This window comes from Astyanax mexicanus, chromosome 17 (genome assembly GCF_023375975.1).
Source record: "Astyanax mexicanus isolate ESR-SI-001 chromosome 17, AstMex3_surface, whole genome shotgun sequence".
NCBI lineage: Eukaryota > Metazoa > Chordata > Actinopteri > Characiformes > Acestrorhamphidae > Astyanax > Astyanax mexicanus.
This window is the reverse complement of record NC_064424.1, coordinates 33,822,552-33,841,225: the sequence shown is the minus strand read 5'-3', so window position 1 is coordinate 33,841,225 and position 18,674 is coordinate 33,822,552. Positions and strand designations below refer to the sequence as shown.

At 41.6% G+C, this 18,674-nt stretch overlaps 1 protein-coding gene across 4 annotated transcripts in view; it reads left to right on the top strand.

Annotated features, from left to right (window-relative positions):
- The window catches only part of camk2a (calcium/calmodulin-dependent protein kinase II alpha), a 110,824-nt gene that overhangs the window by 21,403 nt on the left and 70,747 nt on the right, over positions 1–18,674 (top strand). The window lies entirely within an intron of this gene.

Below are 18,674 nucleotides of genomic sequence, written 5' to 3'. Positions count from 1 at the left end.
AGAAATAATTCAAGACCTGTGGAATAATTGTGACAACTAAAGTATTAAAATGTTTTTTTTTGTTTGTTTATTTACGTTTTACACTACTCACATCTAATTAATTGACATAGCTAAGACTAAATGACATAATAGAGTAAGTTCATGGCTGTGCATTCCAGCCAGAGTCACTGCAGCTCAGCCTAACTTTAATGCAGTCTTCTCAAGTCTCACGCTTTATGCAAGTTCACACGCCACACATGATATTTCTCACGCTTGCCAATCCATCGGCTGCATATTATAATGTACTCTCAGCCAATCAGAATATAGATCGCTCTGTTGTTAGGCAGACCTAATGAGAGGGTGGAGATTCAGCCAGGCGAGTTAAACAACTGAGGAAGAATTGCGCGCACCCCAAAAACCCACCCACTCCACAATCTCACGCCCACCAAATTTCAAAACTTCAGAGCCCTGCTTTAACATGTATTTGTTTATTAACTCCATACCGTTGTGTTAACTGATATAGATAAATAGAGCCTGTATTAAGTCTAGAACTTGTCTTTGTTGTAATAAACTAACCACACACATTAGACAGTATTCCTAATAATCTGCACTCTGCTACATTAATGTTAATCTCATTGATTTGTTATAAGTTAAATTTATTTGCTTACCGCTTTAAAAAAACTCTGTCTTCTCCACCTGCTTCATGTGCGTGGGTGACATAACGCTAAGCTGGCTTTTTCACATTAAAAGTCTGCGCTAAATTCTGTGCTCTGCATTTTAAAATGAATTATTCCTCGATTCCTCGAGGCACAGAAAATTAATCAATAAATTTTCTTTATCGAGTTACTTGATTTACTCGAGTAATCGTTTCACCCTTACTACGGTAAGCCTTAACTGGAAAGTTGCCAACTTGGATGTGACCTCATTTCCAGCTCCAACATCTGACCTTCAAAGGAAATGAAAGACAGCATAGTTATACTCAATATCTGCAGTATACTGTAGCATTTCGTCGTGTGGTTATGTAACAGATCTTGGCTGAGAAGGTTTCGGGGTACTGTAGGGAGAATTCCTGTCAGATAAAACTGACACAATGATTTTGAACATCTTGTGAACTATCTCTCTGCCCGTCTGGGTCCTCTGAAGTATCCTGAGTCTGAAGTGATCAGATTTGCCATGTGTCTAGTTCTCTTTCTTAGACTCTCCACCAGCACAAAACAAAAGTTCTCACACGACTCAAGATGACATCCAGATACACCAGATACCTGAGATACCCCAATAAGATAACCTTAGATACACAAGTTACCTCCTGATACTTGAGATACTCTCAGATAACTAAGATACCTTGATACCCCAGATACCCCAGATACTTCCAGATATGCAAGATACCCCCAATACCCAAGATACCCCTATACACAAGATACCTTCAAATACCAGAGATAACCCCAGATACATGAGATAATTTCAGATTAACAAGATAATTTCAGATTATTGAGATACCTCCAGATATACACTTAAATACCCCACTATAGCCAAAAACTAACTTAAAATACCCAAATTACACCTTTACACCAGATACCAGAGATACCTCCAGATACCAAAGAAACCTCCAGATACCCAAAATACCCCCAGATTCATGAAAAATCCAAGATACCCCAGATACCAGCTATACCTCCAGATACCAAAATACCACCAGATTCATGGTGAATCCAATATACTCCAGATACCTGACATACCTACATACATGAGATATCCCCTGATACCTGAGAATCCCAAGATACAGAGAAGTCAGTGTCTTGTAAAGTTCTATTCATCCATCCATCTATTTTTCAGCACTATGAGATCTAAGTAATTGTGAGAGTTTGTAATAAGGAGTGCAGACTGACTTGTTTGTGACGGGGTGGTTGATGTAGAAGACATGTATGTATAGGTCCTTTGGGCTCCACACTGCAGATGTTTTGTGGTCATATATTGGTCCCTGTCCACCTCTGAAGGTTGCTGGAGTGATCGGAAACAATTCACACTGGTACTCAAACAAATTCTGGTTGGCTCGTTTTAGCAGGTCTTGTATTGACGTACTAAAAGGTCACCTCGGGGCAGGGTTTCCTCCTATTCTTCTCTCCACTAATGGATCATCTACTTCACTACCGCCTCAGCTCCTCGCCCAGAGGGAGAACCATCTCTACATGACCACAGTGTCCAGTGGGGTGGAGCTTAATTTGCCCTTTCTTGTCCCCTCTGTGCCTTTTGTCTGCGGCTTTCAGCGTAATACTGCAGAAAAACTATGAAAAAAAGGCCTCAGGAGAAATGACTTGGTGTTGTAGGACCTTTCGAATGTGTTCTTCACAATAATACATAGTACAAGAACACACTGTGCAAACATAGATGGGAGATTTAGGTATGGTGCCAAAGGGTTCATATTTGTTTATCTTTTCTAGAGAGTCATATTCTACTGGTAGTGTTGGTGTGTATTTGCATATTATTGTCAGAAATTGGTGCAACTTAATTAAAGTATCTGAACGCAACATAAATAAAAAGAGGTGTCCACAAACATTGTGGCATATCATTTTATAATATTATAATATAATGTGGCCAACATGTTGTGCTCTGTACAGCATGTCTGAGAGCCGAGCTGTAGAGCAGGAAACAGATGGTGGCTTCATGGATAATTTAGAGCAATTCTGATTAAAAATTGAATATAAGCACAATTTCTGATTTACACACAGTATCAGACAATGCCATTCTATAGTGAGCTCTGAGACTACTCTGTTCACTTTTCACATCCCTTTTTTAAAGAATTAATGTAAAGTTTAAGTTCAATAAAAGGAGGTGCATTGTCTGGCTTTGGGTGGCTTATGGGGCTTAAAAATCCCTAATGTTTGTAGCAAAGCTCCCAATCCTCTGTTATGTTTAGTTCATTAGCACATTACAACACATGCAGTTCATTTAACGCTGCTCTTCACTCTACAGAAAAGTCCCAAATCACACCGTACTCCCTGCACTTCTGCTCAAAATCTACTGATGTCAAACATCAGAAAGCTAAACTAAGGTAAGTAAACAAAACTGTAGTTCTTAAAAAAATTAAACTCTAGTCAAATTAGTCAAATGAGAGCTGGATGTTAATCTTCACATATTTCTCTCCTGAAAACTTCTTATTCAGGTGACTAAAGCTCTTCTATTTATTTAAAGCTTACATTTCCAGATTTTTACTAAGGCTGGGTGCAGTAGCATTAGCATTAGCAGCTAACCATTGTTAGCTAACCTGAGCTAACCCTGAGTGTTACGGTAAGCCAGGGCAATATCAGCTATCGGTTCAGTCTACGTAGCTTGTTGTAACACATTAAAGCGCAGGCTACAGTCCAATATACTCACCTCTGAACGGAGAAAGAGCTAGCGCCTAGCACGGGTAGTGGCTACGCTAATGCGGCTCTAGTCTCAGTGCTGGAGAACTGAACTGAAACTCCTGTATAAAGCTGCACTTCAGCAGAGTGGCTTTACTGCTTCTTACAACCTGACTGGTAAAATTCATACATAAGGCACACTGACGATTTTTGGGAAAATAAAAGCCTTTTAAGTGCTCCTTATAGTGCAAAAAATTATATAATTTTAATTAGTGTTTAAAAGTTAAAAGTCAACAACAACAAACAATGTTGAATTTCTTTACACATTGTTAGTTTGTAAAGGCGTAAATAAAGTTAAAACTACACATAATACAGGATACTTTTAAAAACTTAAAACGGAAAGAAATCCCTACAATTAACTAGGCTGAGCTAAGATTTTTTTCTTTTCAGTTGCAAGCAGATATTCTCTGATTCTCTGTACCTTTTGGATCATGTTTTTAATTAAAAAAAAAAAAAAAAAAAAAAAAAAAAAAAATATATATATATATATATATATATATATATATATATATATATATATATATATATATTAATATATTTTTTTATAATTAATATATATAATTAACATATAATATATTTTTTAAGATATTTTTGATAATTTCATTTGATGGTTGATTACTCAACATACATTTTCACACCTGAGGCATGCTCAGTAGTTGATGGAAACATTTCACCAATTTTTTATCTTTATGTTTTATCATAAAGTATGCATTAACAATAGACTGTATTAGGCTGTTATTAGATTTTCTCTAGGCTGATATAATCATACTCTTCTACAACATACAAATCACCTGATTTACAATTTTCATAACCGGATTGTATGTTCTTCAAAGGGTGATCTGCTGATGATGAAGAGTATTTAATATTCATTAATAACGAGCTCGTATCTACTTCAGCTGCTGCGGCCTCACAATACAAACAATACCCAGTAATCATATTCAGACCAAACGCCCATCACTTATAATTTACCTTTATTAAAGTACAAATATTTTAAACAGTAATGACCAGAAGTGTAACATTTATTTATTTTTACATTTTCCTTTTGTTATTTGTTTCTCCCTGAGCCTGTTGTACAGCGTTTGTAAGAGTTTAGGAACCAAAATCACCATATAATTTATCACCCATAATTAATTTCCATCCTCTCTATTTCCCTTACACTTACACACATTGTACCCTTGGCACTAATATATGTATGTCTGTTCTGCTCTGATTGGTTGCTACATATTGTGCATGGTGCAAAAAGCAATCCAGGCTGAAACTATGCTGTAGGGTGAATGAGTGGGGTTAAACTGCTGTAGGGTGAATGAGTGGGGTTAAACTGCTGTAGGGTGAATGAGTGGGGTTAAACTGCTGTAGGGTGAATGCTAGGTGGAGCTAAACTGTTGTATGTTAAATGGGTGAGGTTGAACTGCTGTAGAGTGAATGGGTGGGGTTAAACTGCTGTAGGATGAATGGGTGGGGTTAAACTGCTGTAGGATGAATGGGTGGGGTTAAACTGCTGTAGGATGAATGGGTGGGGTTAAACTGCTGTAGGGTAAATGGGTGGGGTTAAACTGCTGTAGGGTGAATGGGTGGGGTTAAACTGCTGTAGGGTAAATGGGTGGGGTTAAACTGCTGTAGGGTAAATGGGTGGGGTTAAACTGCTGTAGGGTGAATGGGTGGGGCTTAACTGCTGTAGGGTGAATGGGTGGGGTTAAACTGCTTTAGGGTGAATGGGTGGGGTTAAACTGCTGTAGGGTGAATGGGTGGGGTTAAACTGCTGTAGGGTGAATGGGTGGGGTTAAACTGCTGTAGGGTGAATGGGTGGGGCTTAACTGCTGTAGGGTGAATGGGTGGGGCTTAACTGCTGTAGGGTGAATGGGTGAGGTTAAACTGCTGTAGGGTGAATGGGTGGGGCTTAACTGCTGTAGGGTGAATGGGTGGGGCTTAACTGCTGTAGGGTGAATGGGTGGGGTTAAACTATATATAAAAAGAGACTCATCACTGAATCAGGGATTTTCTCTGGGCTGATATAATCATACTCATCTACCGCATAGAAATCACATAATATAAGCAGATTCTGTGTTCTTCAAAGGGTTCTGCTGATGATTAAGAGTATTTAATATTCATTAATAACGAGCTCGTATCTACTTTAGCTGCTGCTGCTTCAAAATACAAACAATACCCAGTAATCATATTCAGACCAAACGCCCATCACTTATAATTTCCCTTTATTAAAGTACAAATATTATAAACAATAATGCCCAGAAGTGTAACATTTATTTATTTTTTCATTTTCCTCTTGTTGTTTGTTTCTACCTGAGCCTGTTGTACAGCGTTTGTACATTTGTGCATTTGTTCTTTAGAAACCAAACCTTACACACAGTACCTTTGGCACTAATATATGTATGTCAGTTCTGCTCTGATTGGTTGCTATGTATTTTGCATGGTGCAAAAAGCAATCCAGGCTGAAACTAAAATTGCTATAGGGTGGGCAGGTGGAGCTAAACTGATGTACGCTGAATGGGGGGAGCCAAAACTGCTTTTTGCTAAATGGGTGGGGTTAAACTGGTGTAGTCTAAATGGGTGGGGGTTAATGTGGTGGAGCTAACTGCTGTAGGCAGAATATGTAGAGTTAAACTACTGTAACCTGAATGGGTGTGGTTTAGTATAGGGTTTATGGTGTATATATACCGGTTTATATATATGGTGAGGTTTATAATGGGAGTGGTTGAGCTGTTCTGTCTCTATTGTGAGGAACACTGAGGATCAGACATAAGCAGTCTGTGCAGTATTCACTGTGTGTGTGTGTGTGTGTGTGAGTGTGTGTGTGTGTGTGTGTGTTGACAGTTGAAGGGAATCACAGACAGTGTCCCGCTGGGCTGTGACTCAGTTCTGACTGGGCCAGAGTACAGGCAGTGTTTTCCGGGAGCTGCAGTGTTGGTAATTTTACCAGTTTATCTTGATTTATTGACTACACCCCAACTACACCCCCAATTATACCCCAATTACATCCTTGACCAGTGGCATCCGAAAAGGGGGGGTACACTTTTGGCTGGGGGCAGGTCTGGGGGTCTTCCCTTAATTTTTTTAGATCCCATGTCCTGCATTCTGGTGTATTTTAACATGTTGTTAAACTCATAATTTTAACTACAAAAGTGACTTAATTAAATTACTATTTTAGATTATTTTAATCATTTTATACTTGCTGATAAAAAATACTGAACTCCCAATAAACTTTTCTGATGTGATTATTTCTTGCTGATAATATGAATTCCAGCAGGTGGCACTCTTTGCACTATAATAAGTGCTGCTGATGCTACTAGCCTAAATTTGGCTATAGAAGTATTCACACCCCCTTCGGCTTTAATGGCAGCGATACCCAATCCCCAGACTTTACCCCTCCAACTACACCCTGACTACATCCTAGATTACACCTCCAACAACACCCTCAACTACACCCCAACTACACTCTTAACTACAATCAGGTTTGATGGGTGTATTTGATGGGTTGTAGCCTAGTCCGTGCAAGGCTGATGTGTGAGTTTGTACACAGGTGTGTCTAAGGCTAATGTTTAGGGTTGTAGATTTTGTTTTCTGGACTAATTAGTGAGGTTGTAGACTGGTGTATTTATGACTGATGTAGAAAGCTGTAGACTAGTGAATTTTGGGGCACATATGTGATGTTGGAGACTGTTGTACTCACAAAAGTGACTTAATTCAGTGACTATTTTAGATTATTTGAATCATTTAAAAAAAATACTGATAAAAATACAAAACTCCCATTAAACTTTTCTAATGTGACTATTTAATTCTTGCTGATAATATGAATACCAGCAGTTGGCAGTGATGTAGACTGGTGTTCTCAGGACTGATGGGTGAGGTTGTAGACTGGTGTATATTTATGGCTGATGTGTGAGGTTGGAGACTGATGGATCCAGGACTGATGTATAAGGTTTTAGAGTGGTGTATTCATGGCTGATGTGTGAGGTTGTAATGTAGTGTATTTAGGGCTGATGTTTAAGGCTCTAGACTGGTGTACTCAAGGATGATGTATGAAGTTGTAGACTGGTGTACTCAGGGCTGATGTGTGAGGTTGTAGACTGGTGTACTCAGGGCTGATGTGTGATGTTGTAGACTGGTGTACTCAGGGCTGATGTGTGAGGTTGTAGACTGGAATACTCAGGGCTGATGTGTGAGGTTGTAGACTGGTGTACTCAGGGCTGATGTGTGATGTTGTAGACTGGTGTATTCAGGGCTGATGTATGAGGTTGTAGACTGGTGTATTCAGGGCTGATGCAGAAGTTGTAGACTGGTGTACTCAGGGCTGATGTGTGAGGTTGTAGACAGATGTACTCAGGGCTGATGTGTGAGGTTGTAGACTGGTGTACTCAGGGCTGATGTGGGAGGTTGTAGACTGGTGTATTCAGGGCTGATGTATGAGGTTGTAGACTGGTGTATTCAGGACTGATGTATGAAGTTGTAGACTGGTGTACTCAGGGCTGATGTGTGAGGTTGTAGACTGGTGTACTCAGGGCTGATGTGTGAGGTTGTAGACTGGTGTATTCAGGGCTTATGTATGAGGTTGTAGACTGGTGTATTCAGGACTGATGTATGAGGTAGTAGACTGGTGTATTCATGGCTGATGCGTGAGGTTGTAGACTGGTGTATTCAGGGCTGATGTGTGAGGTTGTAGACTGGTGTATTCCTGGCTGATGTGTGAGGTTGTAGACTGGTGTATTTAGGGCTGATGTGTGAGGTTGTAGAGTGGTGTATTCAGGACTGATGTATAAGGTTTTAGAGTGGTGTATTAATGGCTGGTGTGTGTGGTTAGAGACTGATGTATTCATGGCTGATGTGTGGGGTTGGAGACTGGTGTATTCATGGCTGATGTGTGGGGTTGGAGACTGGTGTACACAGGGCTGATGTGTGAGGCTGTAAAGTAATGTATTTAGGACTGATGTATAAGGCTCTAGACTGGTGTACTCAGGGCTGATGTGTGGGGTTGGAGACTGGTGTACACAGGGCTGATGTGTGAGGCTGTAAAGTAGTGTATTTAGGGCTGATGTATAAGGCTCTAGACTGGTGTACTCAGGGCTGATGTGTGGGGTTGGAGACTGGTGTATTCATGGCTGATGTGTGAGGCTGTAAAGTAGTGTATTTAGGGCTGATGTATAAGGCTCTAGACTGGTGTACTCAGGGCTGATGTGTGGGGTTGGAGACTGGTGCACACAGGGCTGATGTGTGAGGCTGTAAAGTAGTGTATTTAGGGCTGATGTATAAGGCTCTAGACTGGTGTACTCAGGGCTGATGTGTGAGGCTGTAAAGTAGTGTATTTAGGGCTGATGTATAAGGCTCTAGACTGGTGTACTCAGGGCTGATGTGTGAGGCTGTAAAGTAGTGTATTTAGGGCTGATGTATAAGGCTCTAGACTGGTGTACTCAGGGCTGATGTGTGAGGCTGTAAAGTAGTGTATTTAGGGCTGATGTATAAGGCTCTAGACTGGTGTATTCAGGGCTGATGTATGAGGTTGTAGACTGGTGTATTCAGGGCTTATGTATGAGGTTGTAGACTGGTGTATTCAGGACTGATGTATGAGGTAGTAGACTGGTGTATTCATGGCTGATGTGTGAGGTTGTAGACTGGTGTATACAGGGCTGATGTGTGAGGTTGTAGACTGGTGTAATCAGGGCTGATGTGTGAGGTTGTAGACTGGTGTATTTAGGGCTTATGTATGAGGTTGTAGACTGGTGTATTCAGGACTGATGTATGAGTTAGTAGACTGGTGTATTCATGGCTGATGTGTGAGGTTGTAGACTGGTGTATACAGGGCTGATGTGTGAGGTTGTAGACTGGTGTATTCCTGGCTGATGTGTGAGGTTGTAGACTGGTGTATTTAGGGCTGATGTGTGAGGTTGTAGAGTGGTGTATTCAGGACTGATGTATAAGGTTTTAGAGTGGTGTATTAATGGCTGGTGTGTGTGGTTAGAGACTGATGTATTCATGGCTGATGTGTGGGGTTGGAGACTGGTGTATTCATAGCTGATGTGTTGGGTTGGAGACTGGTGTACACAGGGCTGATGTGTGAGGCTGTAAAGTAGTGTATTTAGGGCTGATGTATAAGGCTCTAGACTGGTGTACTCAGGGCTGATGTGTGGGGTTGGAGACTGGTGCACACAGGGCTGATGTGTGAGGCTGTAAAGTAGTGTATTTAGGGCTGATGTATAAGGCTCTAGACTGGTGTACTCAGGGCTGATGTGTGAGGCTGTAAAGTAGTGTATTTAGGGCTGATGTATAAGGCTCTAGACTGGTGTACACAGGGCTGATGTGTGAGGCTGTAAAGTAGTGTATTTAGGGCTGATGTATAAGGCTCTAGACTGGTGTACACAGGGCTGATGTGTGAGGCTGTAAAGTAGTGTATTTAGGGCTGATGTATAAGGCTCTAGACTGGTGTACTCAGGACTGATGTGTGGGGTTGGAGACTGGTGTATTCATGGCTGATGTGTGAGGCTGTAAAGTAGTGTATTTAGGGCTGATGTATAAGGCTCTAGACTGGTGTACTCAGGACTGATGAGTGAGTATTTTTATGTCGTTTTTCATCATTAAACTCGTCCTGTGGAGTTTTTTTGTTGGTTAATTTGCATTGATTCAGAGCGGTGCCCCATTAGCCCACTTACTCCCCACTGTTCCCCTGAAACGCTGATCACAGTCTGAAATGCCGCCGTCGTCTGGAAATGAGCAGGGCGCTTTTCCTTCAATTGCCAGACATAATACCACTTCAGAGGCCTGAATCCGCAGAGGAACCGAACATGAGGCTGAGAGGAAGCACATGTGGTGAATGTGAATGAGCCAAGGCCATCGTTCAAATGAAGAGCTGTATTCAGAAAGATGAACGGTATTTGTTGTGTTTTTATTGCCGTTACTAATTAAACAGGCTGTTTTTATTATTTTGTCCCTTAAGACTGGCATATCATGCATTTTTAGGCTTCTTTTATGTGAGCTACCTTAATGAGTGAAACTGACACCTTTCCTATTTGCTCTTGGCACTTTGTTTTTGGATACTGGGTGCGTTTTTATCCCCTCAGTTTACATCAGTTGTAGTCACTCCTGACAGTCTACCTTAACCTATGGTTCAGCTGTAATCTATACAGTATCTGGCCTTAGTGCTTAAAGCTGTAAGAGTAGTTTACTGTGCTGCTGAGCTGAATGTTACTACTCATGCAGAATTGTTAAGAAGCCAGTTAACAAAAGCATATGATATTGTATGATATGTAAAGATGATAGCAGCTTGCTACCTCTCCTGCTAATGTGGAGGCTTTTTGCTTATTTTTTCTGTTTTATGTATGTTTAATGAACATTCTGTCAATATATGTTCAGACCAAACACTGCTGACATTGGTAAGCACTGTAAGGACTTAACATTCAACCAAACACAGCTTAGCCTCCGAGCATAACTTGTGGATGACAGCCATACATGTGAATCAGTGTGAATCTAACAAAGCTAGCCAGAATACCGCTTCCCTTCCTATTGGTCGCAAATATCCGATCGCTGGAGAATAACCTGGCCAATCTGAAACTCAGGCTCACAACAGGAGACCTGTGGACTAGGTCTCAAAGACCCTTTTTTTTCTTCCATCATCTCAAACAATCCAGGAAGTGGTCCTGTAATGAAGACAACTCTTTACTGACCATGGTAGAAATCTACAACTGTTTCAGTTAAAAATGGGGTCAATGCATTTTCACTGAATCGTGGCTCCATACCATCATATCAGACTCATGCTAATGGCTATCATGCTAATAGTAAGCTCTAATTGTGTTCATCCACAAAGCGATACTAAGTTAGCATTAGCCACTTTAACTCACACTATCAGCAAGCAGCAGTCTGAGCATCATTGTTGTACTGAACAGTGCTAAATTAAACACTTTGGGAAGAGAATTGATACGGGTTTGAATTCTGAAAGAAGCTTACCCAGATGGTTCTAGATAGAGTCCTAAAAGTGTGTGTCAACTAACTGGCGACCACCTTTATGAACATCTTTAATACCTCCCTTGCACATTCTATTCTTCTTTCCTTCTATAAAGCCACAACCATCACACCGATTCCAAAGAAAACTACCATCTCATGCCTGAATGACTACTATCCCATCATTCTTACATCCATTATGATGAAGTGCTTTGAGAGGTTGAGCTTGACTCACAAAAATTACTGCCACCCTAGCACTCTGGACCCACATCAGTTTGCCTACCAGGCAGGTCTACTGATCATGCAGTTTCCCTGGTAATTCACACCACACTCCACCACTTGGAGGGAACAAACAGCTGCATCAGAATGTTGTTTTTTGACTTCTTTAACACCGTCATCCCATCCACCCATCAGTCTTACACCCCTGAGCATTGAGAGGATCTCCACATTTCTGAGGATCTCACCTTTCACTTAACACATCCCACATCATCAGAAAAGCCCAACAGCACATCCATTTTCTCCGATGGCTGAGAAGAGTCAACCTGACACAAAAAGCTACTCTGCAATTTCTACAGGTTCACTGTGGAGAGCATTTTGACTCCCTGCATCACGGAGTGTTATGGCAACATGATTGCTGCTGAACACCAGGCCTTGCAGAGAGTGGTGAGAACTGCTTAGTACAACAACGCAGCTGCCTGTTTCTGACTCTGGTCCGGACTTTCAGGTGTGAAAACACCCTAAAGCTCCAGTTGATGGGCTGCGGGGCTGAGTGGAGCACCGCTGCTCTAAAGGGCAGCAGTGTATTTACCAGTGGAGCTCAGATCAGATTTGTACGAGAGGAATAACGAGCGAGGTGAAGCGATGATCTAACAGTGGTTTTGGTTCCCCTGACTCTTGTTCACCTTTCATTACTCTCTTGCTATAACAGCCCCGTCACTTCCCAGCCTCTCACCCTCCCTGCACTAGCGTTTCATATACCGCCGCTCTGACAGATGTCAGAATATTTGGGCTTGTTTGGCTCGGGCTCAGTGTGACAGTGCTGCAGAAACTTGGTTTTCTGTTGGAACAAATTAACCCTTTTTTTTCTACAAACCATATTTTTTATAAGAAAGTCAGTGTGATAATATCCAATTTATTATAATTTTATTTCTAATTTTTCCCATTTTCTTCCCCAATTTACACAGCCAATTATGCAACCCACTCACTAGGAGTCCCCCTATCACTAGTAATGCCCCAACACACCAGGAGGGTGAAGACTATTGCCCGGATCATACTACACGATTTTAGCCCGATTTTGACCCGATTATGTTGGCGCAGACAAATTGCGTGCATCGTATCCGAATTTCAGTGTCGCGAGCGACAAAGGTCCGTGTAGAGTGACACAGTTAAAGAGCAGTGATTTGACGTGAGCGACGCGGTCGGAAAGACTAGCATGTTAGAATTTTTTGTATTTTATCGCCTAGTTTGACATGCTCCGTGACCTGCTCCCTGACGCTGACCAATAGGAAGACAGAGTGTTCCTGCAGTTCTCTGGACCAGAGAAACATAAATATAATTAGATTATTAGAATAATCTAATAATCATATAATAATCTACTTCTTTCATGAAACATTCAGTTTACAGGCACTGAACCCTAAGTAGTTGAATCTTTACCATACCTTCTCATACCTTTAGTTCTCTCTGGAGTACAAAAATCCATTTGGGTCACCCAGGAATGAGCCCACAGTCGCTTTTTCCTCTTTTTTTTGTTTTGTTTTTCTGAGCACAAAAGCACCACCATCACGCAAAAGGGCTTCTGTAGCCATGATTGTCAGATTCTATGCTTCTCCCCCTCGATGACCTACGAACTTCACGAGAACGCGGACGATGATTGGTCGGTGACTAACATGTAGTGTTGCCAGTCCCCAGAGAACGACACAAAACGAAGATAAATGCTTATTCTGACATAGTGAACATTGTGAGGGACAAAAATGTTGTGAGCTTGGCATAACACATGCTTCCTCCGATATATGTGAAGTCAGCCACCGCTTCTTTTCGAGCTGCTGCTGATGCAGCATTGACAAGCAGCATCACAGCGCGCTCGGAGGACAGCACAGCAGCTCGGCTCCGGTACATCAGCTCACAGACGCCCTGTTAGTGATGTGGGGAAAGAGCGCCATCTACCCCCCCGAAAGGAGGGAGCAGGGTCAATTTTGCTTCCTCTGAGCGCCGGCAGCTTGATGGCAAAGCTGCATGAGCGGGGGTTCAAACCTGCGACCTCCTGCTCATAGTGGCAGCGCTTTAGACTGCTGGACCGCCGTTTAAAGTAATTCTGGAACCATTTATTTAAAGTTATTCTGGAACCATTTGTCCTGTAATTATAACACATTAGCACAGTGTAAACAGCAGCTTCACATGCAACATAACGTAAAAAAAAAAAAAAAATCAATTTTGCCTGTGTGGACAATGCCAGTAACCATGCACTGACAAATGCTACCTCGCAGATACTGTAATTATATGATGCATGCTAGCTCCACTGAAATGAACTGGATGTGGCATGTTGAAGTGTCAGAGAGAAACTAACCATAGAGCTGCTTTTTCTGAAGGCGTGTTCTCCAACACTATATTACACACACTATTCACTCACAGTCTCATAGTTATTGTGTACTGAATGTTCTAAACTGAAATGAATGTTTAATAAAAGCTAATAGAAAACTTCCTCCACCATGTTTACAGGTGAGTTGGCAGCCAGCCAAGACTGGAGTTTAGTTCCTCCCTGAGTGCTTTAAGATATTGTATATCTTCACACTTTGACAATAGGAGGCGCGAAAGTGATTTGTAGATTTGTACAGCTGTACTTTGTGCAGAATGCAGAGCGTCTGTGGTAGCACCCCTAGTGGACTGGAGCACAGTGTACAGAAATGACTGAGAAACAATGTTTTGCTCAGACTAAACATTGTACTTAGAGTCCTGGTTTCACTTTCTTCCTGCTCTTGCTCCATTATTTCCTTCTCCTGCTCCACCTCTTTCTTACTTTGATTCCGTTATATGCTGTTCTATCCACATTATGTCCCATCTTAGGCTCCATCATTTCTTGCTCTGGCTCTATTACTTCCTATTCCAGCTCCATTATTTTCTGCTCAAGCTCCTCTGTTTCCCACAACAGCTCTGTTATTTCCCACTCCAGCTCCATCATTTCCAACTTTGGGTTCGTTATTTCACTCCGGCTCCATTACTTCCTGCTCCAGTTCCATTATTTCCCACTCCAGCTCTGTTATTTCCACATCCGGCTCCATTATTTCCTGCTCCGACTCCATTATTTCCAATTCCAGCTCCACTTTTTCCCACTCCAGCTCTGCTGTTTCCCGCAACAGCTCTGTTATTTTCCACTCCAGCGCTGTTATTTCCACGTCTGGCTCTGTTATTTCCCACGCCGGCTCCATTATTTTCCACTCCCAGATCCATTATTTCCTGCTCTGGCTCAATTATAATTTCCCCACTCTAGCTCCGTTATTTGCCATTCCGGCTCCGGTATTTCCTGCTCCAACTTCTTTATTTCCCGCTCCAGCTTCTTCTCTCTATATATTTTATAATTCTATTCCTGGTGTAGTCGGCAGTGTTGCCTAGCAACAGCTTTTCCAGAGTTCAGTGTGTGTCATGATGCTGCGAAGTGGAAGACAAGGCTCATAACAGATTATAGATTACACCACACACACACTCACACACACACACACACATGCACGTACATTCTTATACACACATCAGTTCAGTAGGAGGGGAAAAGTATTCAGATAACGATTCCCATCTCCCTTAATGATCTGCTAAACTCTCCCCTCTATCCCTCCTCCCCCTGTCTCTCTCTCACCCCCCCACACCCCCACCCTCTCTCTCCCTCTCTCTCCCTCTCTCTTCCTCTCTCTCTCGGCTGATGTGGGCGAGTTGCTTTGTGTTGGAATTTATGTTTCTTTTAAACTCTGATTCAAAAGGTTTCTCTGTCACACACACAGACACACCTTTGTTCAGTTTGAATTATATAAGTGTTTAGATGTAATTACTGTTATGTAATGAATAGGACAGAAGTATGCACACCTTCACACAGGTTCTCCACCTGTTCTAGACAGACCAGGGTACAAAGGAACCCTCCTGCTCACAGATTTGTGTTGGTTATTAATTTGTTCTGCAGTTTGTTAGAGGTTTCGATACCATTTAGACTGCATTTAAAAACCTTTAATTTTGTTGTCCAATAAATACACACTCTATACACAGACTACACACAGCTTAGGCTGTGTATAGAGCTGCTGTTTACAGGCTGTGTATAGAGCTGCTGTTTACAGGCTGTGTATAGAGCTGCTGTTTACAGTCATTGTAGCTGCTGTTTAGAGTCTCTGTATAGAGCAGCTGTTTACAGGCTGTTTATAGAGCAGCAGTTTACAGGCTGTGTATAGAGCTGCTTTTTAGAGTCTCTGTATAGAGCAGCTGTTTACAGGCTGTGTATAGTGCTGCTGTTTAGAGTCTATATAAATCAGCTGTTTAGAGGCTGTGTATAAAGCAGCTGTTTAGAGGCTGTGTATAGAGCAGCTGTTTACAGGCTGTGTATAGAGCTGCTTTTTAGAGTCTGTGTATAGAGCAGCTGTTTACAGGCTGTGTATAAAGCTGCTGTTTACAGGCTGTGTATAGAGCTGCTTTTTAGAGTCTGTGTATAGAGCAGCTGTTTACAGGCTGTGTATAGAGCAACTGTTTACAGGCTGTGTATAGAGCTGCTGTTTACAGGCTGTGTATAGAGCTGCTTTTTAGAGTCTGTGTATAGAGCAGCTGTTTACAGGCTGTGTATAGAGCAGCTGTTTACAGGCTGTGTATAGAGCTGCTGTTTACAGGCTGTGTATAGAGCTGCTGTTTACAGTCATTGTAGCTGCTGGTTAGTCTCTGTATTGTCACTCTATAGAGCAGCTGTTTACAGTCCCTGTATAAAGCAGCTGTGTCCAGGAGCTGTAAATTGGATCTGTGTACAGCCACCGTACAAAGCTGCTCTTTAGATTTCCAATGTAGAAATGCTGTTTACAGTATCTGTTTAGAGCTGCTGTTTACGTTCACTCTTTAGGGCTGCTGTTTACATTTACTCTATAGAGCTGCTGTTTACAGTCACTGTATAGAGCTGTTCTTCACATTCACTCTATAGAGCTATTGTTTAGAGTCTCTGTATAGAGAACTGCTGTATACAGTCTTTGTATAAAGCTGCTGTTTACAGTCTCTGTATAGAGCTAATATTTAGAATCTCTTTATAGAGCTGTTGTTAAAAACATGTATAGAACTGCTGTCCACTGCTGTGCTGTTCAATTAGATAGACCAGCGTTTCTCAACCTTTTTTCTATCACGACACCCTTTAAATATATGCGAGATGTCACGGCACCCCAGTTTACCGGGGGGGGGGGGGGGGGGGTGCGTTGCTGGCGCAGTACTTCAGGTGAGAACGGGGGGGGGGGGGTGGGGGGTATTGTTGGCGCAGTACTTCAGGTGAGAACGAGGGTTGTTGCTGGCGGAATATGAAATAAAATAGCGCGTGCATCGCGTGGGGTACAAAAACTTTACAGTGTGTCCCAATTTAAGGGCTGCATCCTTCAGAGGCTGTATTAGAAGACAGATTGCGTCACAGATGCGCAGTAATACACCGCCTCTGTGGGTCGCATCCTTCAGAGTATGCTGCCTGTGAATTGGGACACACCCCGACACGAGCTGACTCTGGAAAGGAAATATGCACGTGAGGCGCAATATTTTGACGGCACCCCCGATGAAGCCAGACGGCACCCCAGGGTGCCGCGGCACCCTGGTTGAGAAACACTGAGATAGACTATGTAGAGATTCTCTTAATATCACTAAATAGAGCTGTTAATTACAGTATCTCTAGAAACTGTTGTTTTATGTCCTTTTGCTGCACCCAGAATATAGACTGACTATAAACAGTGCTGATGGTGTATATAATAAAGTGTTTTTATTGCCTCTGTTAGAGTGAGGCTGGATGGTGGGACCCTAAATTGGCTGTTGCTAAGCGACCTTAAGCATTCAGAAAATATACTGGTTTTAACAGACTGGCCCACGAGAACAGTGGTATAATAGATACATTATAATAGTTGTGTTGTCTATCTATCTATCTATCTTTCTATCTAGTATGTCTAAGTCAAAGTTTAGGTCTAAGTCATATCATAACTTGGCGATTTTATTCTGTGTGTGTGTGTGTGTGTGTGAGAGAGAGAGAGAGAGAGAGAGAGAGAGAGAGAGCAGAGATGCTGAACTGCTACTCACTGATCTTACACTTGCATTAGCTGGATGTCCTGAGAAAAAGAGCTGCGTTCTACATCAATCAGTAACACTTTACTTGGATGGTCCATTTTATGGCCTTGTTGATGTTCAACTGCCATTCAACTAACACTGAATTGAATGTCCATTAAATTTACCTTATGCCTATGTTGAATGTAAATTATTCAAAAGAGAACCTAACCCCACACCTAACCCTAACCTTAACCCTTAATCAACCCTAAAATCTAACCCTACACCTAACCCTAACCCTAACCTTAATAATTAAATATTAAGATAAGTGTTTGGATTGGAGTTGAATGTAGGGTTATATTCAATAGAGAATCATTTACTTTCACATTTTAGTTCATTTGCATTTAATAGAGATGTAGTTGGATGTTAGTTGAATATCAGTTCAACATCAAAGAGGCCATCAAATGGACCATCCAAGTAAAGTGTTACCCATCAATCAAACAAACTAAGTTTCTTTTACTTTCACACACTGTGCCAGGATAATGGAAAAGTGCATACTGAGCCCCATTTATAAAGCATCTTGGAGTAAAAGTACTGATAAATAGGGGGGAATGTTCAGATGTTATTTTGGAGTTCAAGTTGAGTTTAAAGTTGAGACTTGTCTATTTGTATGTGACCTAAACCCCACTAGACTCCACCCTCAGCTCAAATTTGAAAAAAAAAAAAATGCTAAAAAAATATAAAGGGGTAGTTTGGGAGGGGCACTCAGTGATGTATGGGTTAGGGGCGGGGCAGGAGAGAGAGCTGATTGGCAGAGCTGCAGTAGCAGCAGTGTGCCTCTGATAAGCGGTAAGACCCAGATGGATAGACATCAGCAAGGAGGGGCGATATTATTAATATTGACAATATCTGCATATTGTGATGTATCTACGTACCAAAAGACACAGAGACATGATCCATGTCTATAGCACAGTTGAACCTGAGAGGGCGCTACAGAGGCAGAAATTACCATGATAAAAGCATTTTTTAAAGCTTAGGTAACATTTATACAAATTTTAAGCAGAACTGATATGTTTTATTACTTCAAAGGAACACATTACAGCTACTAATGGAAAA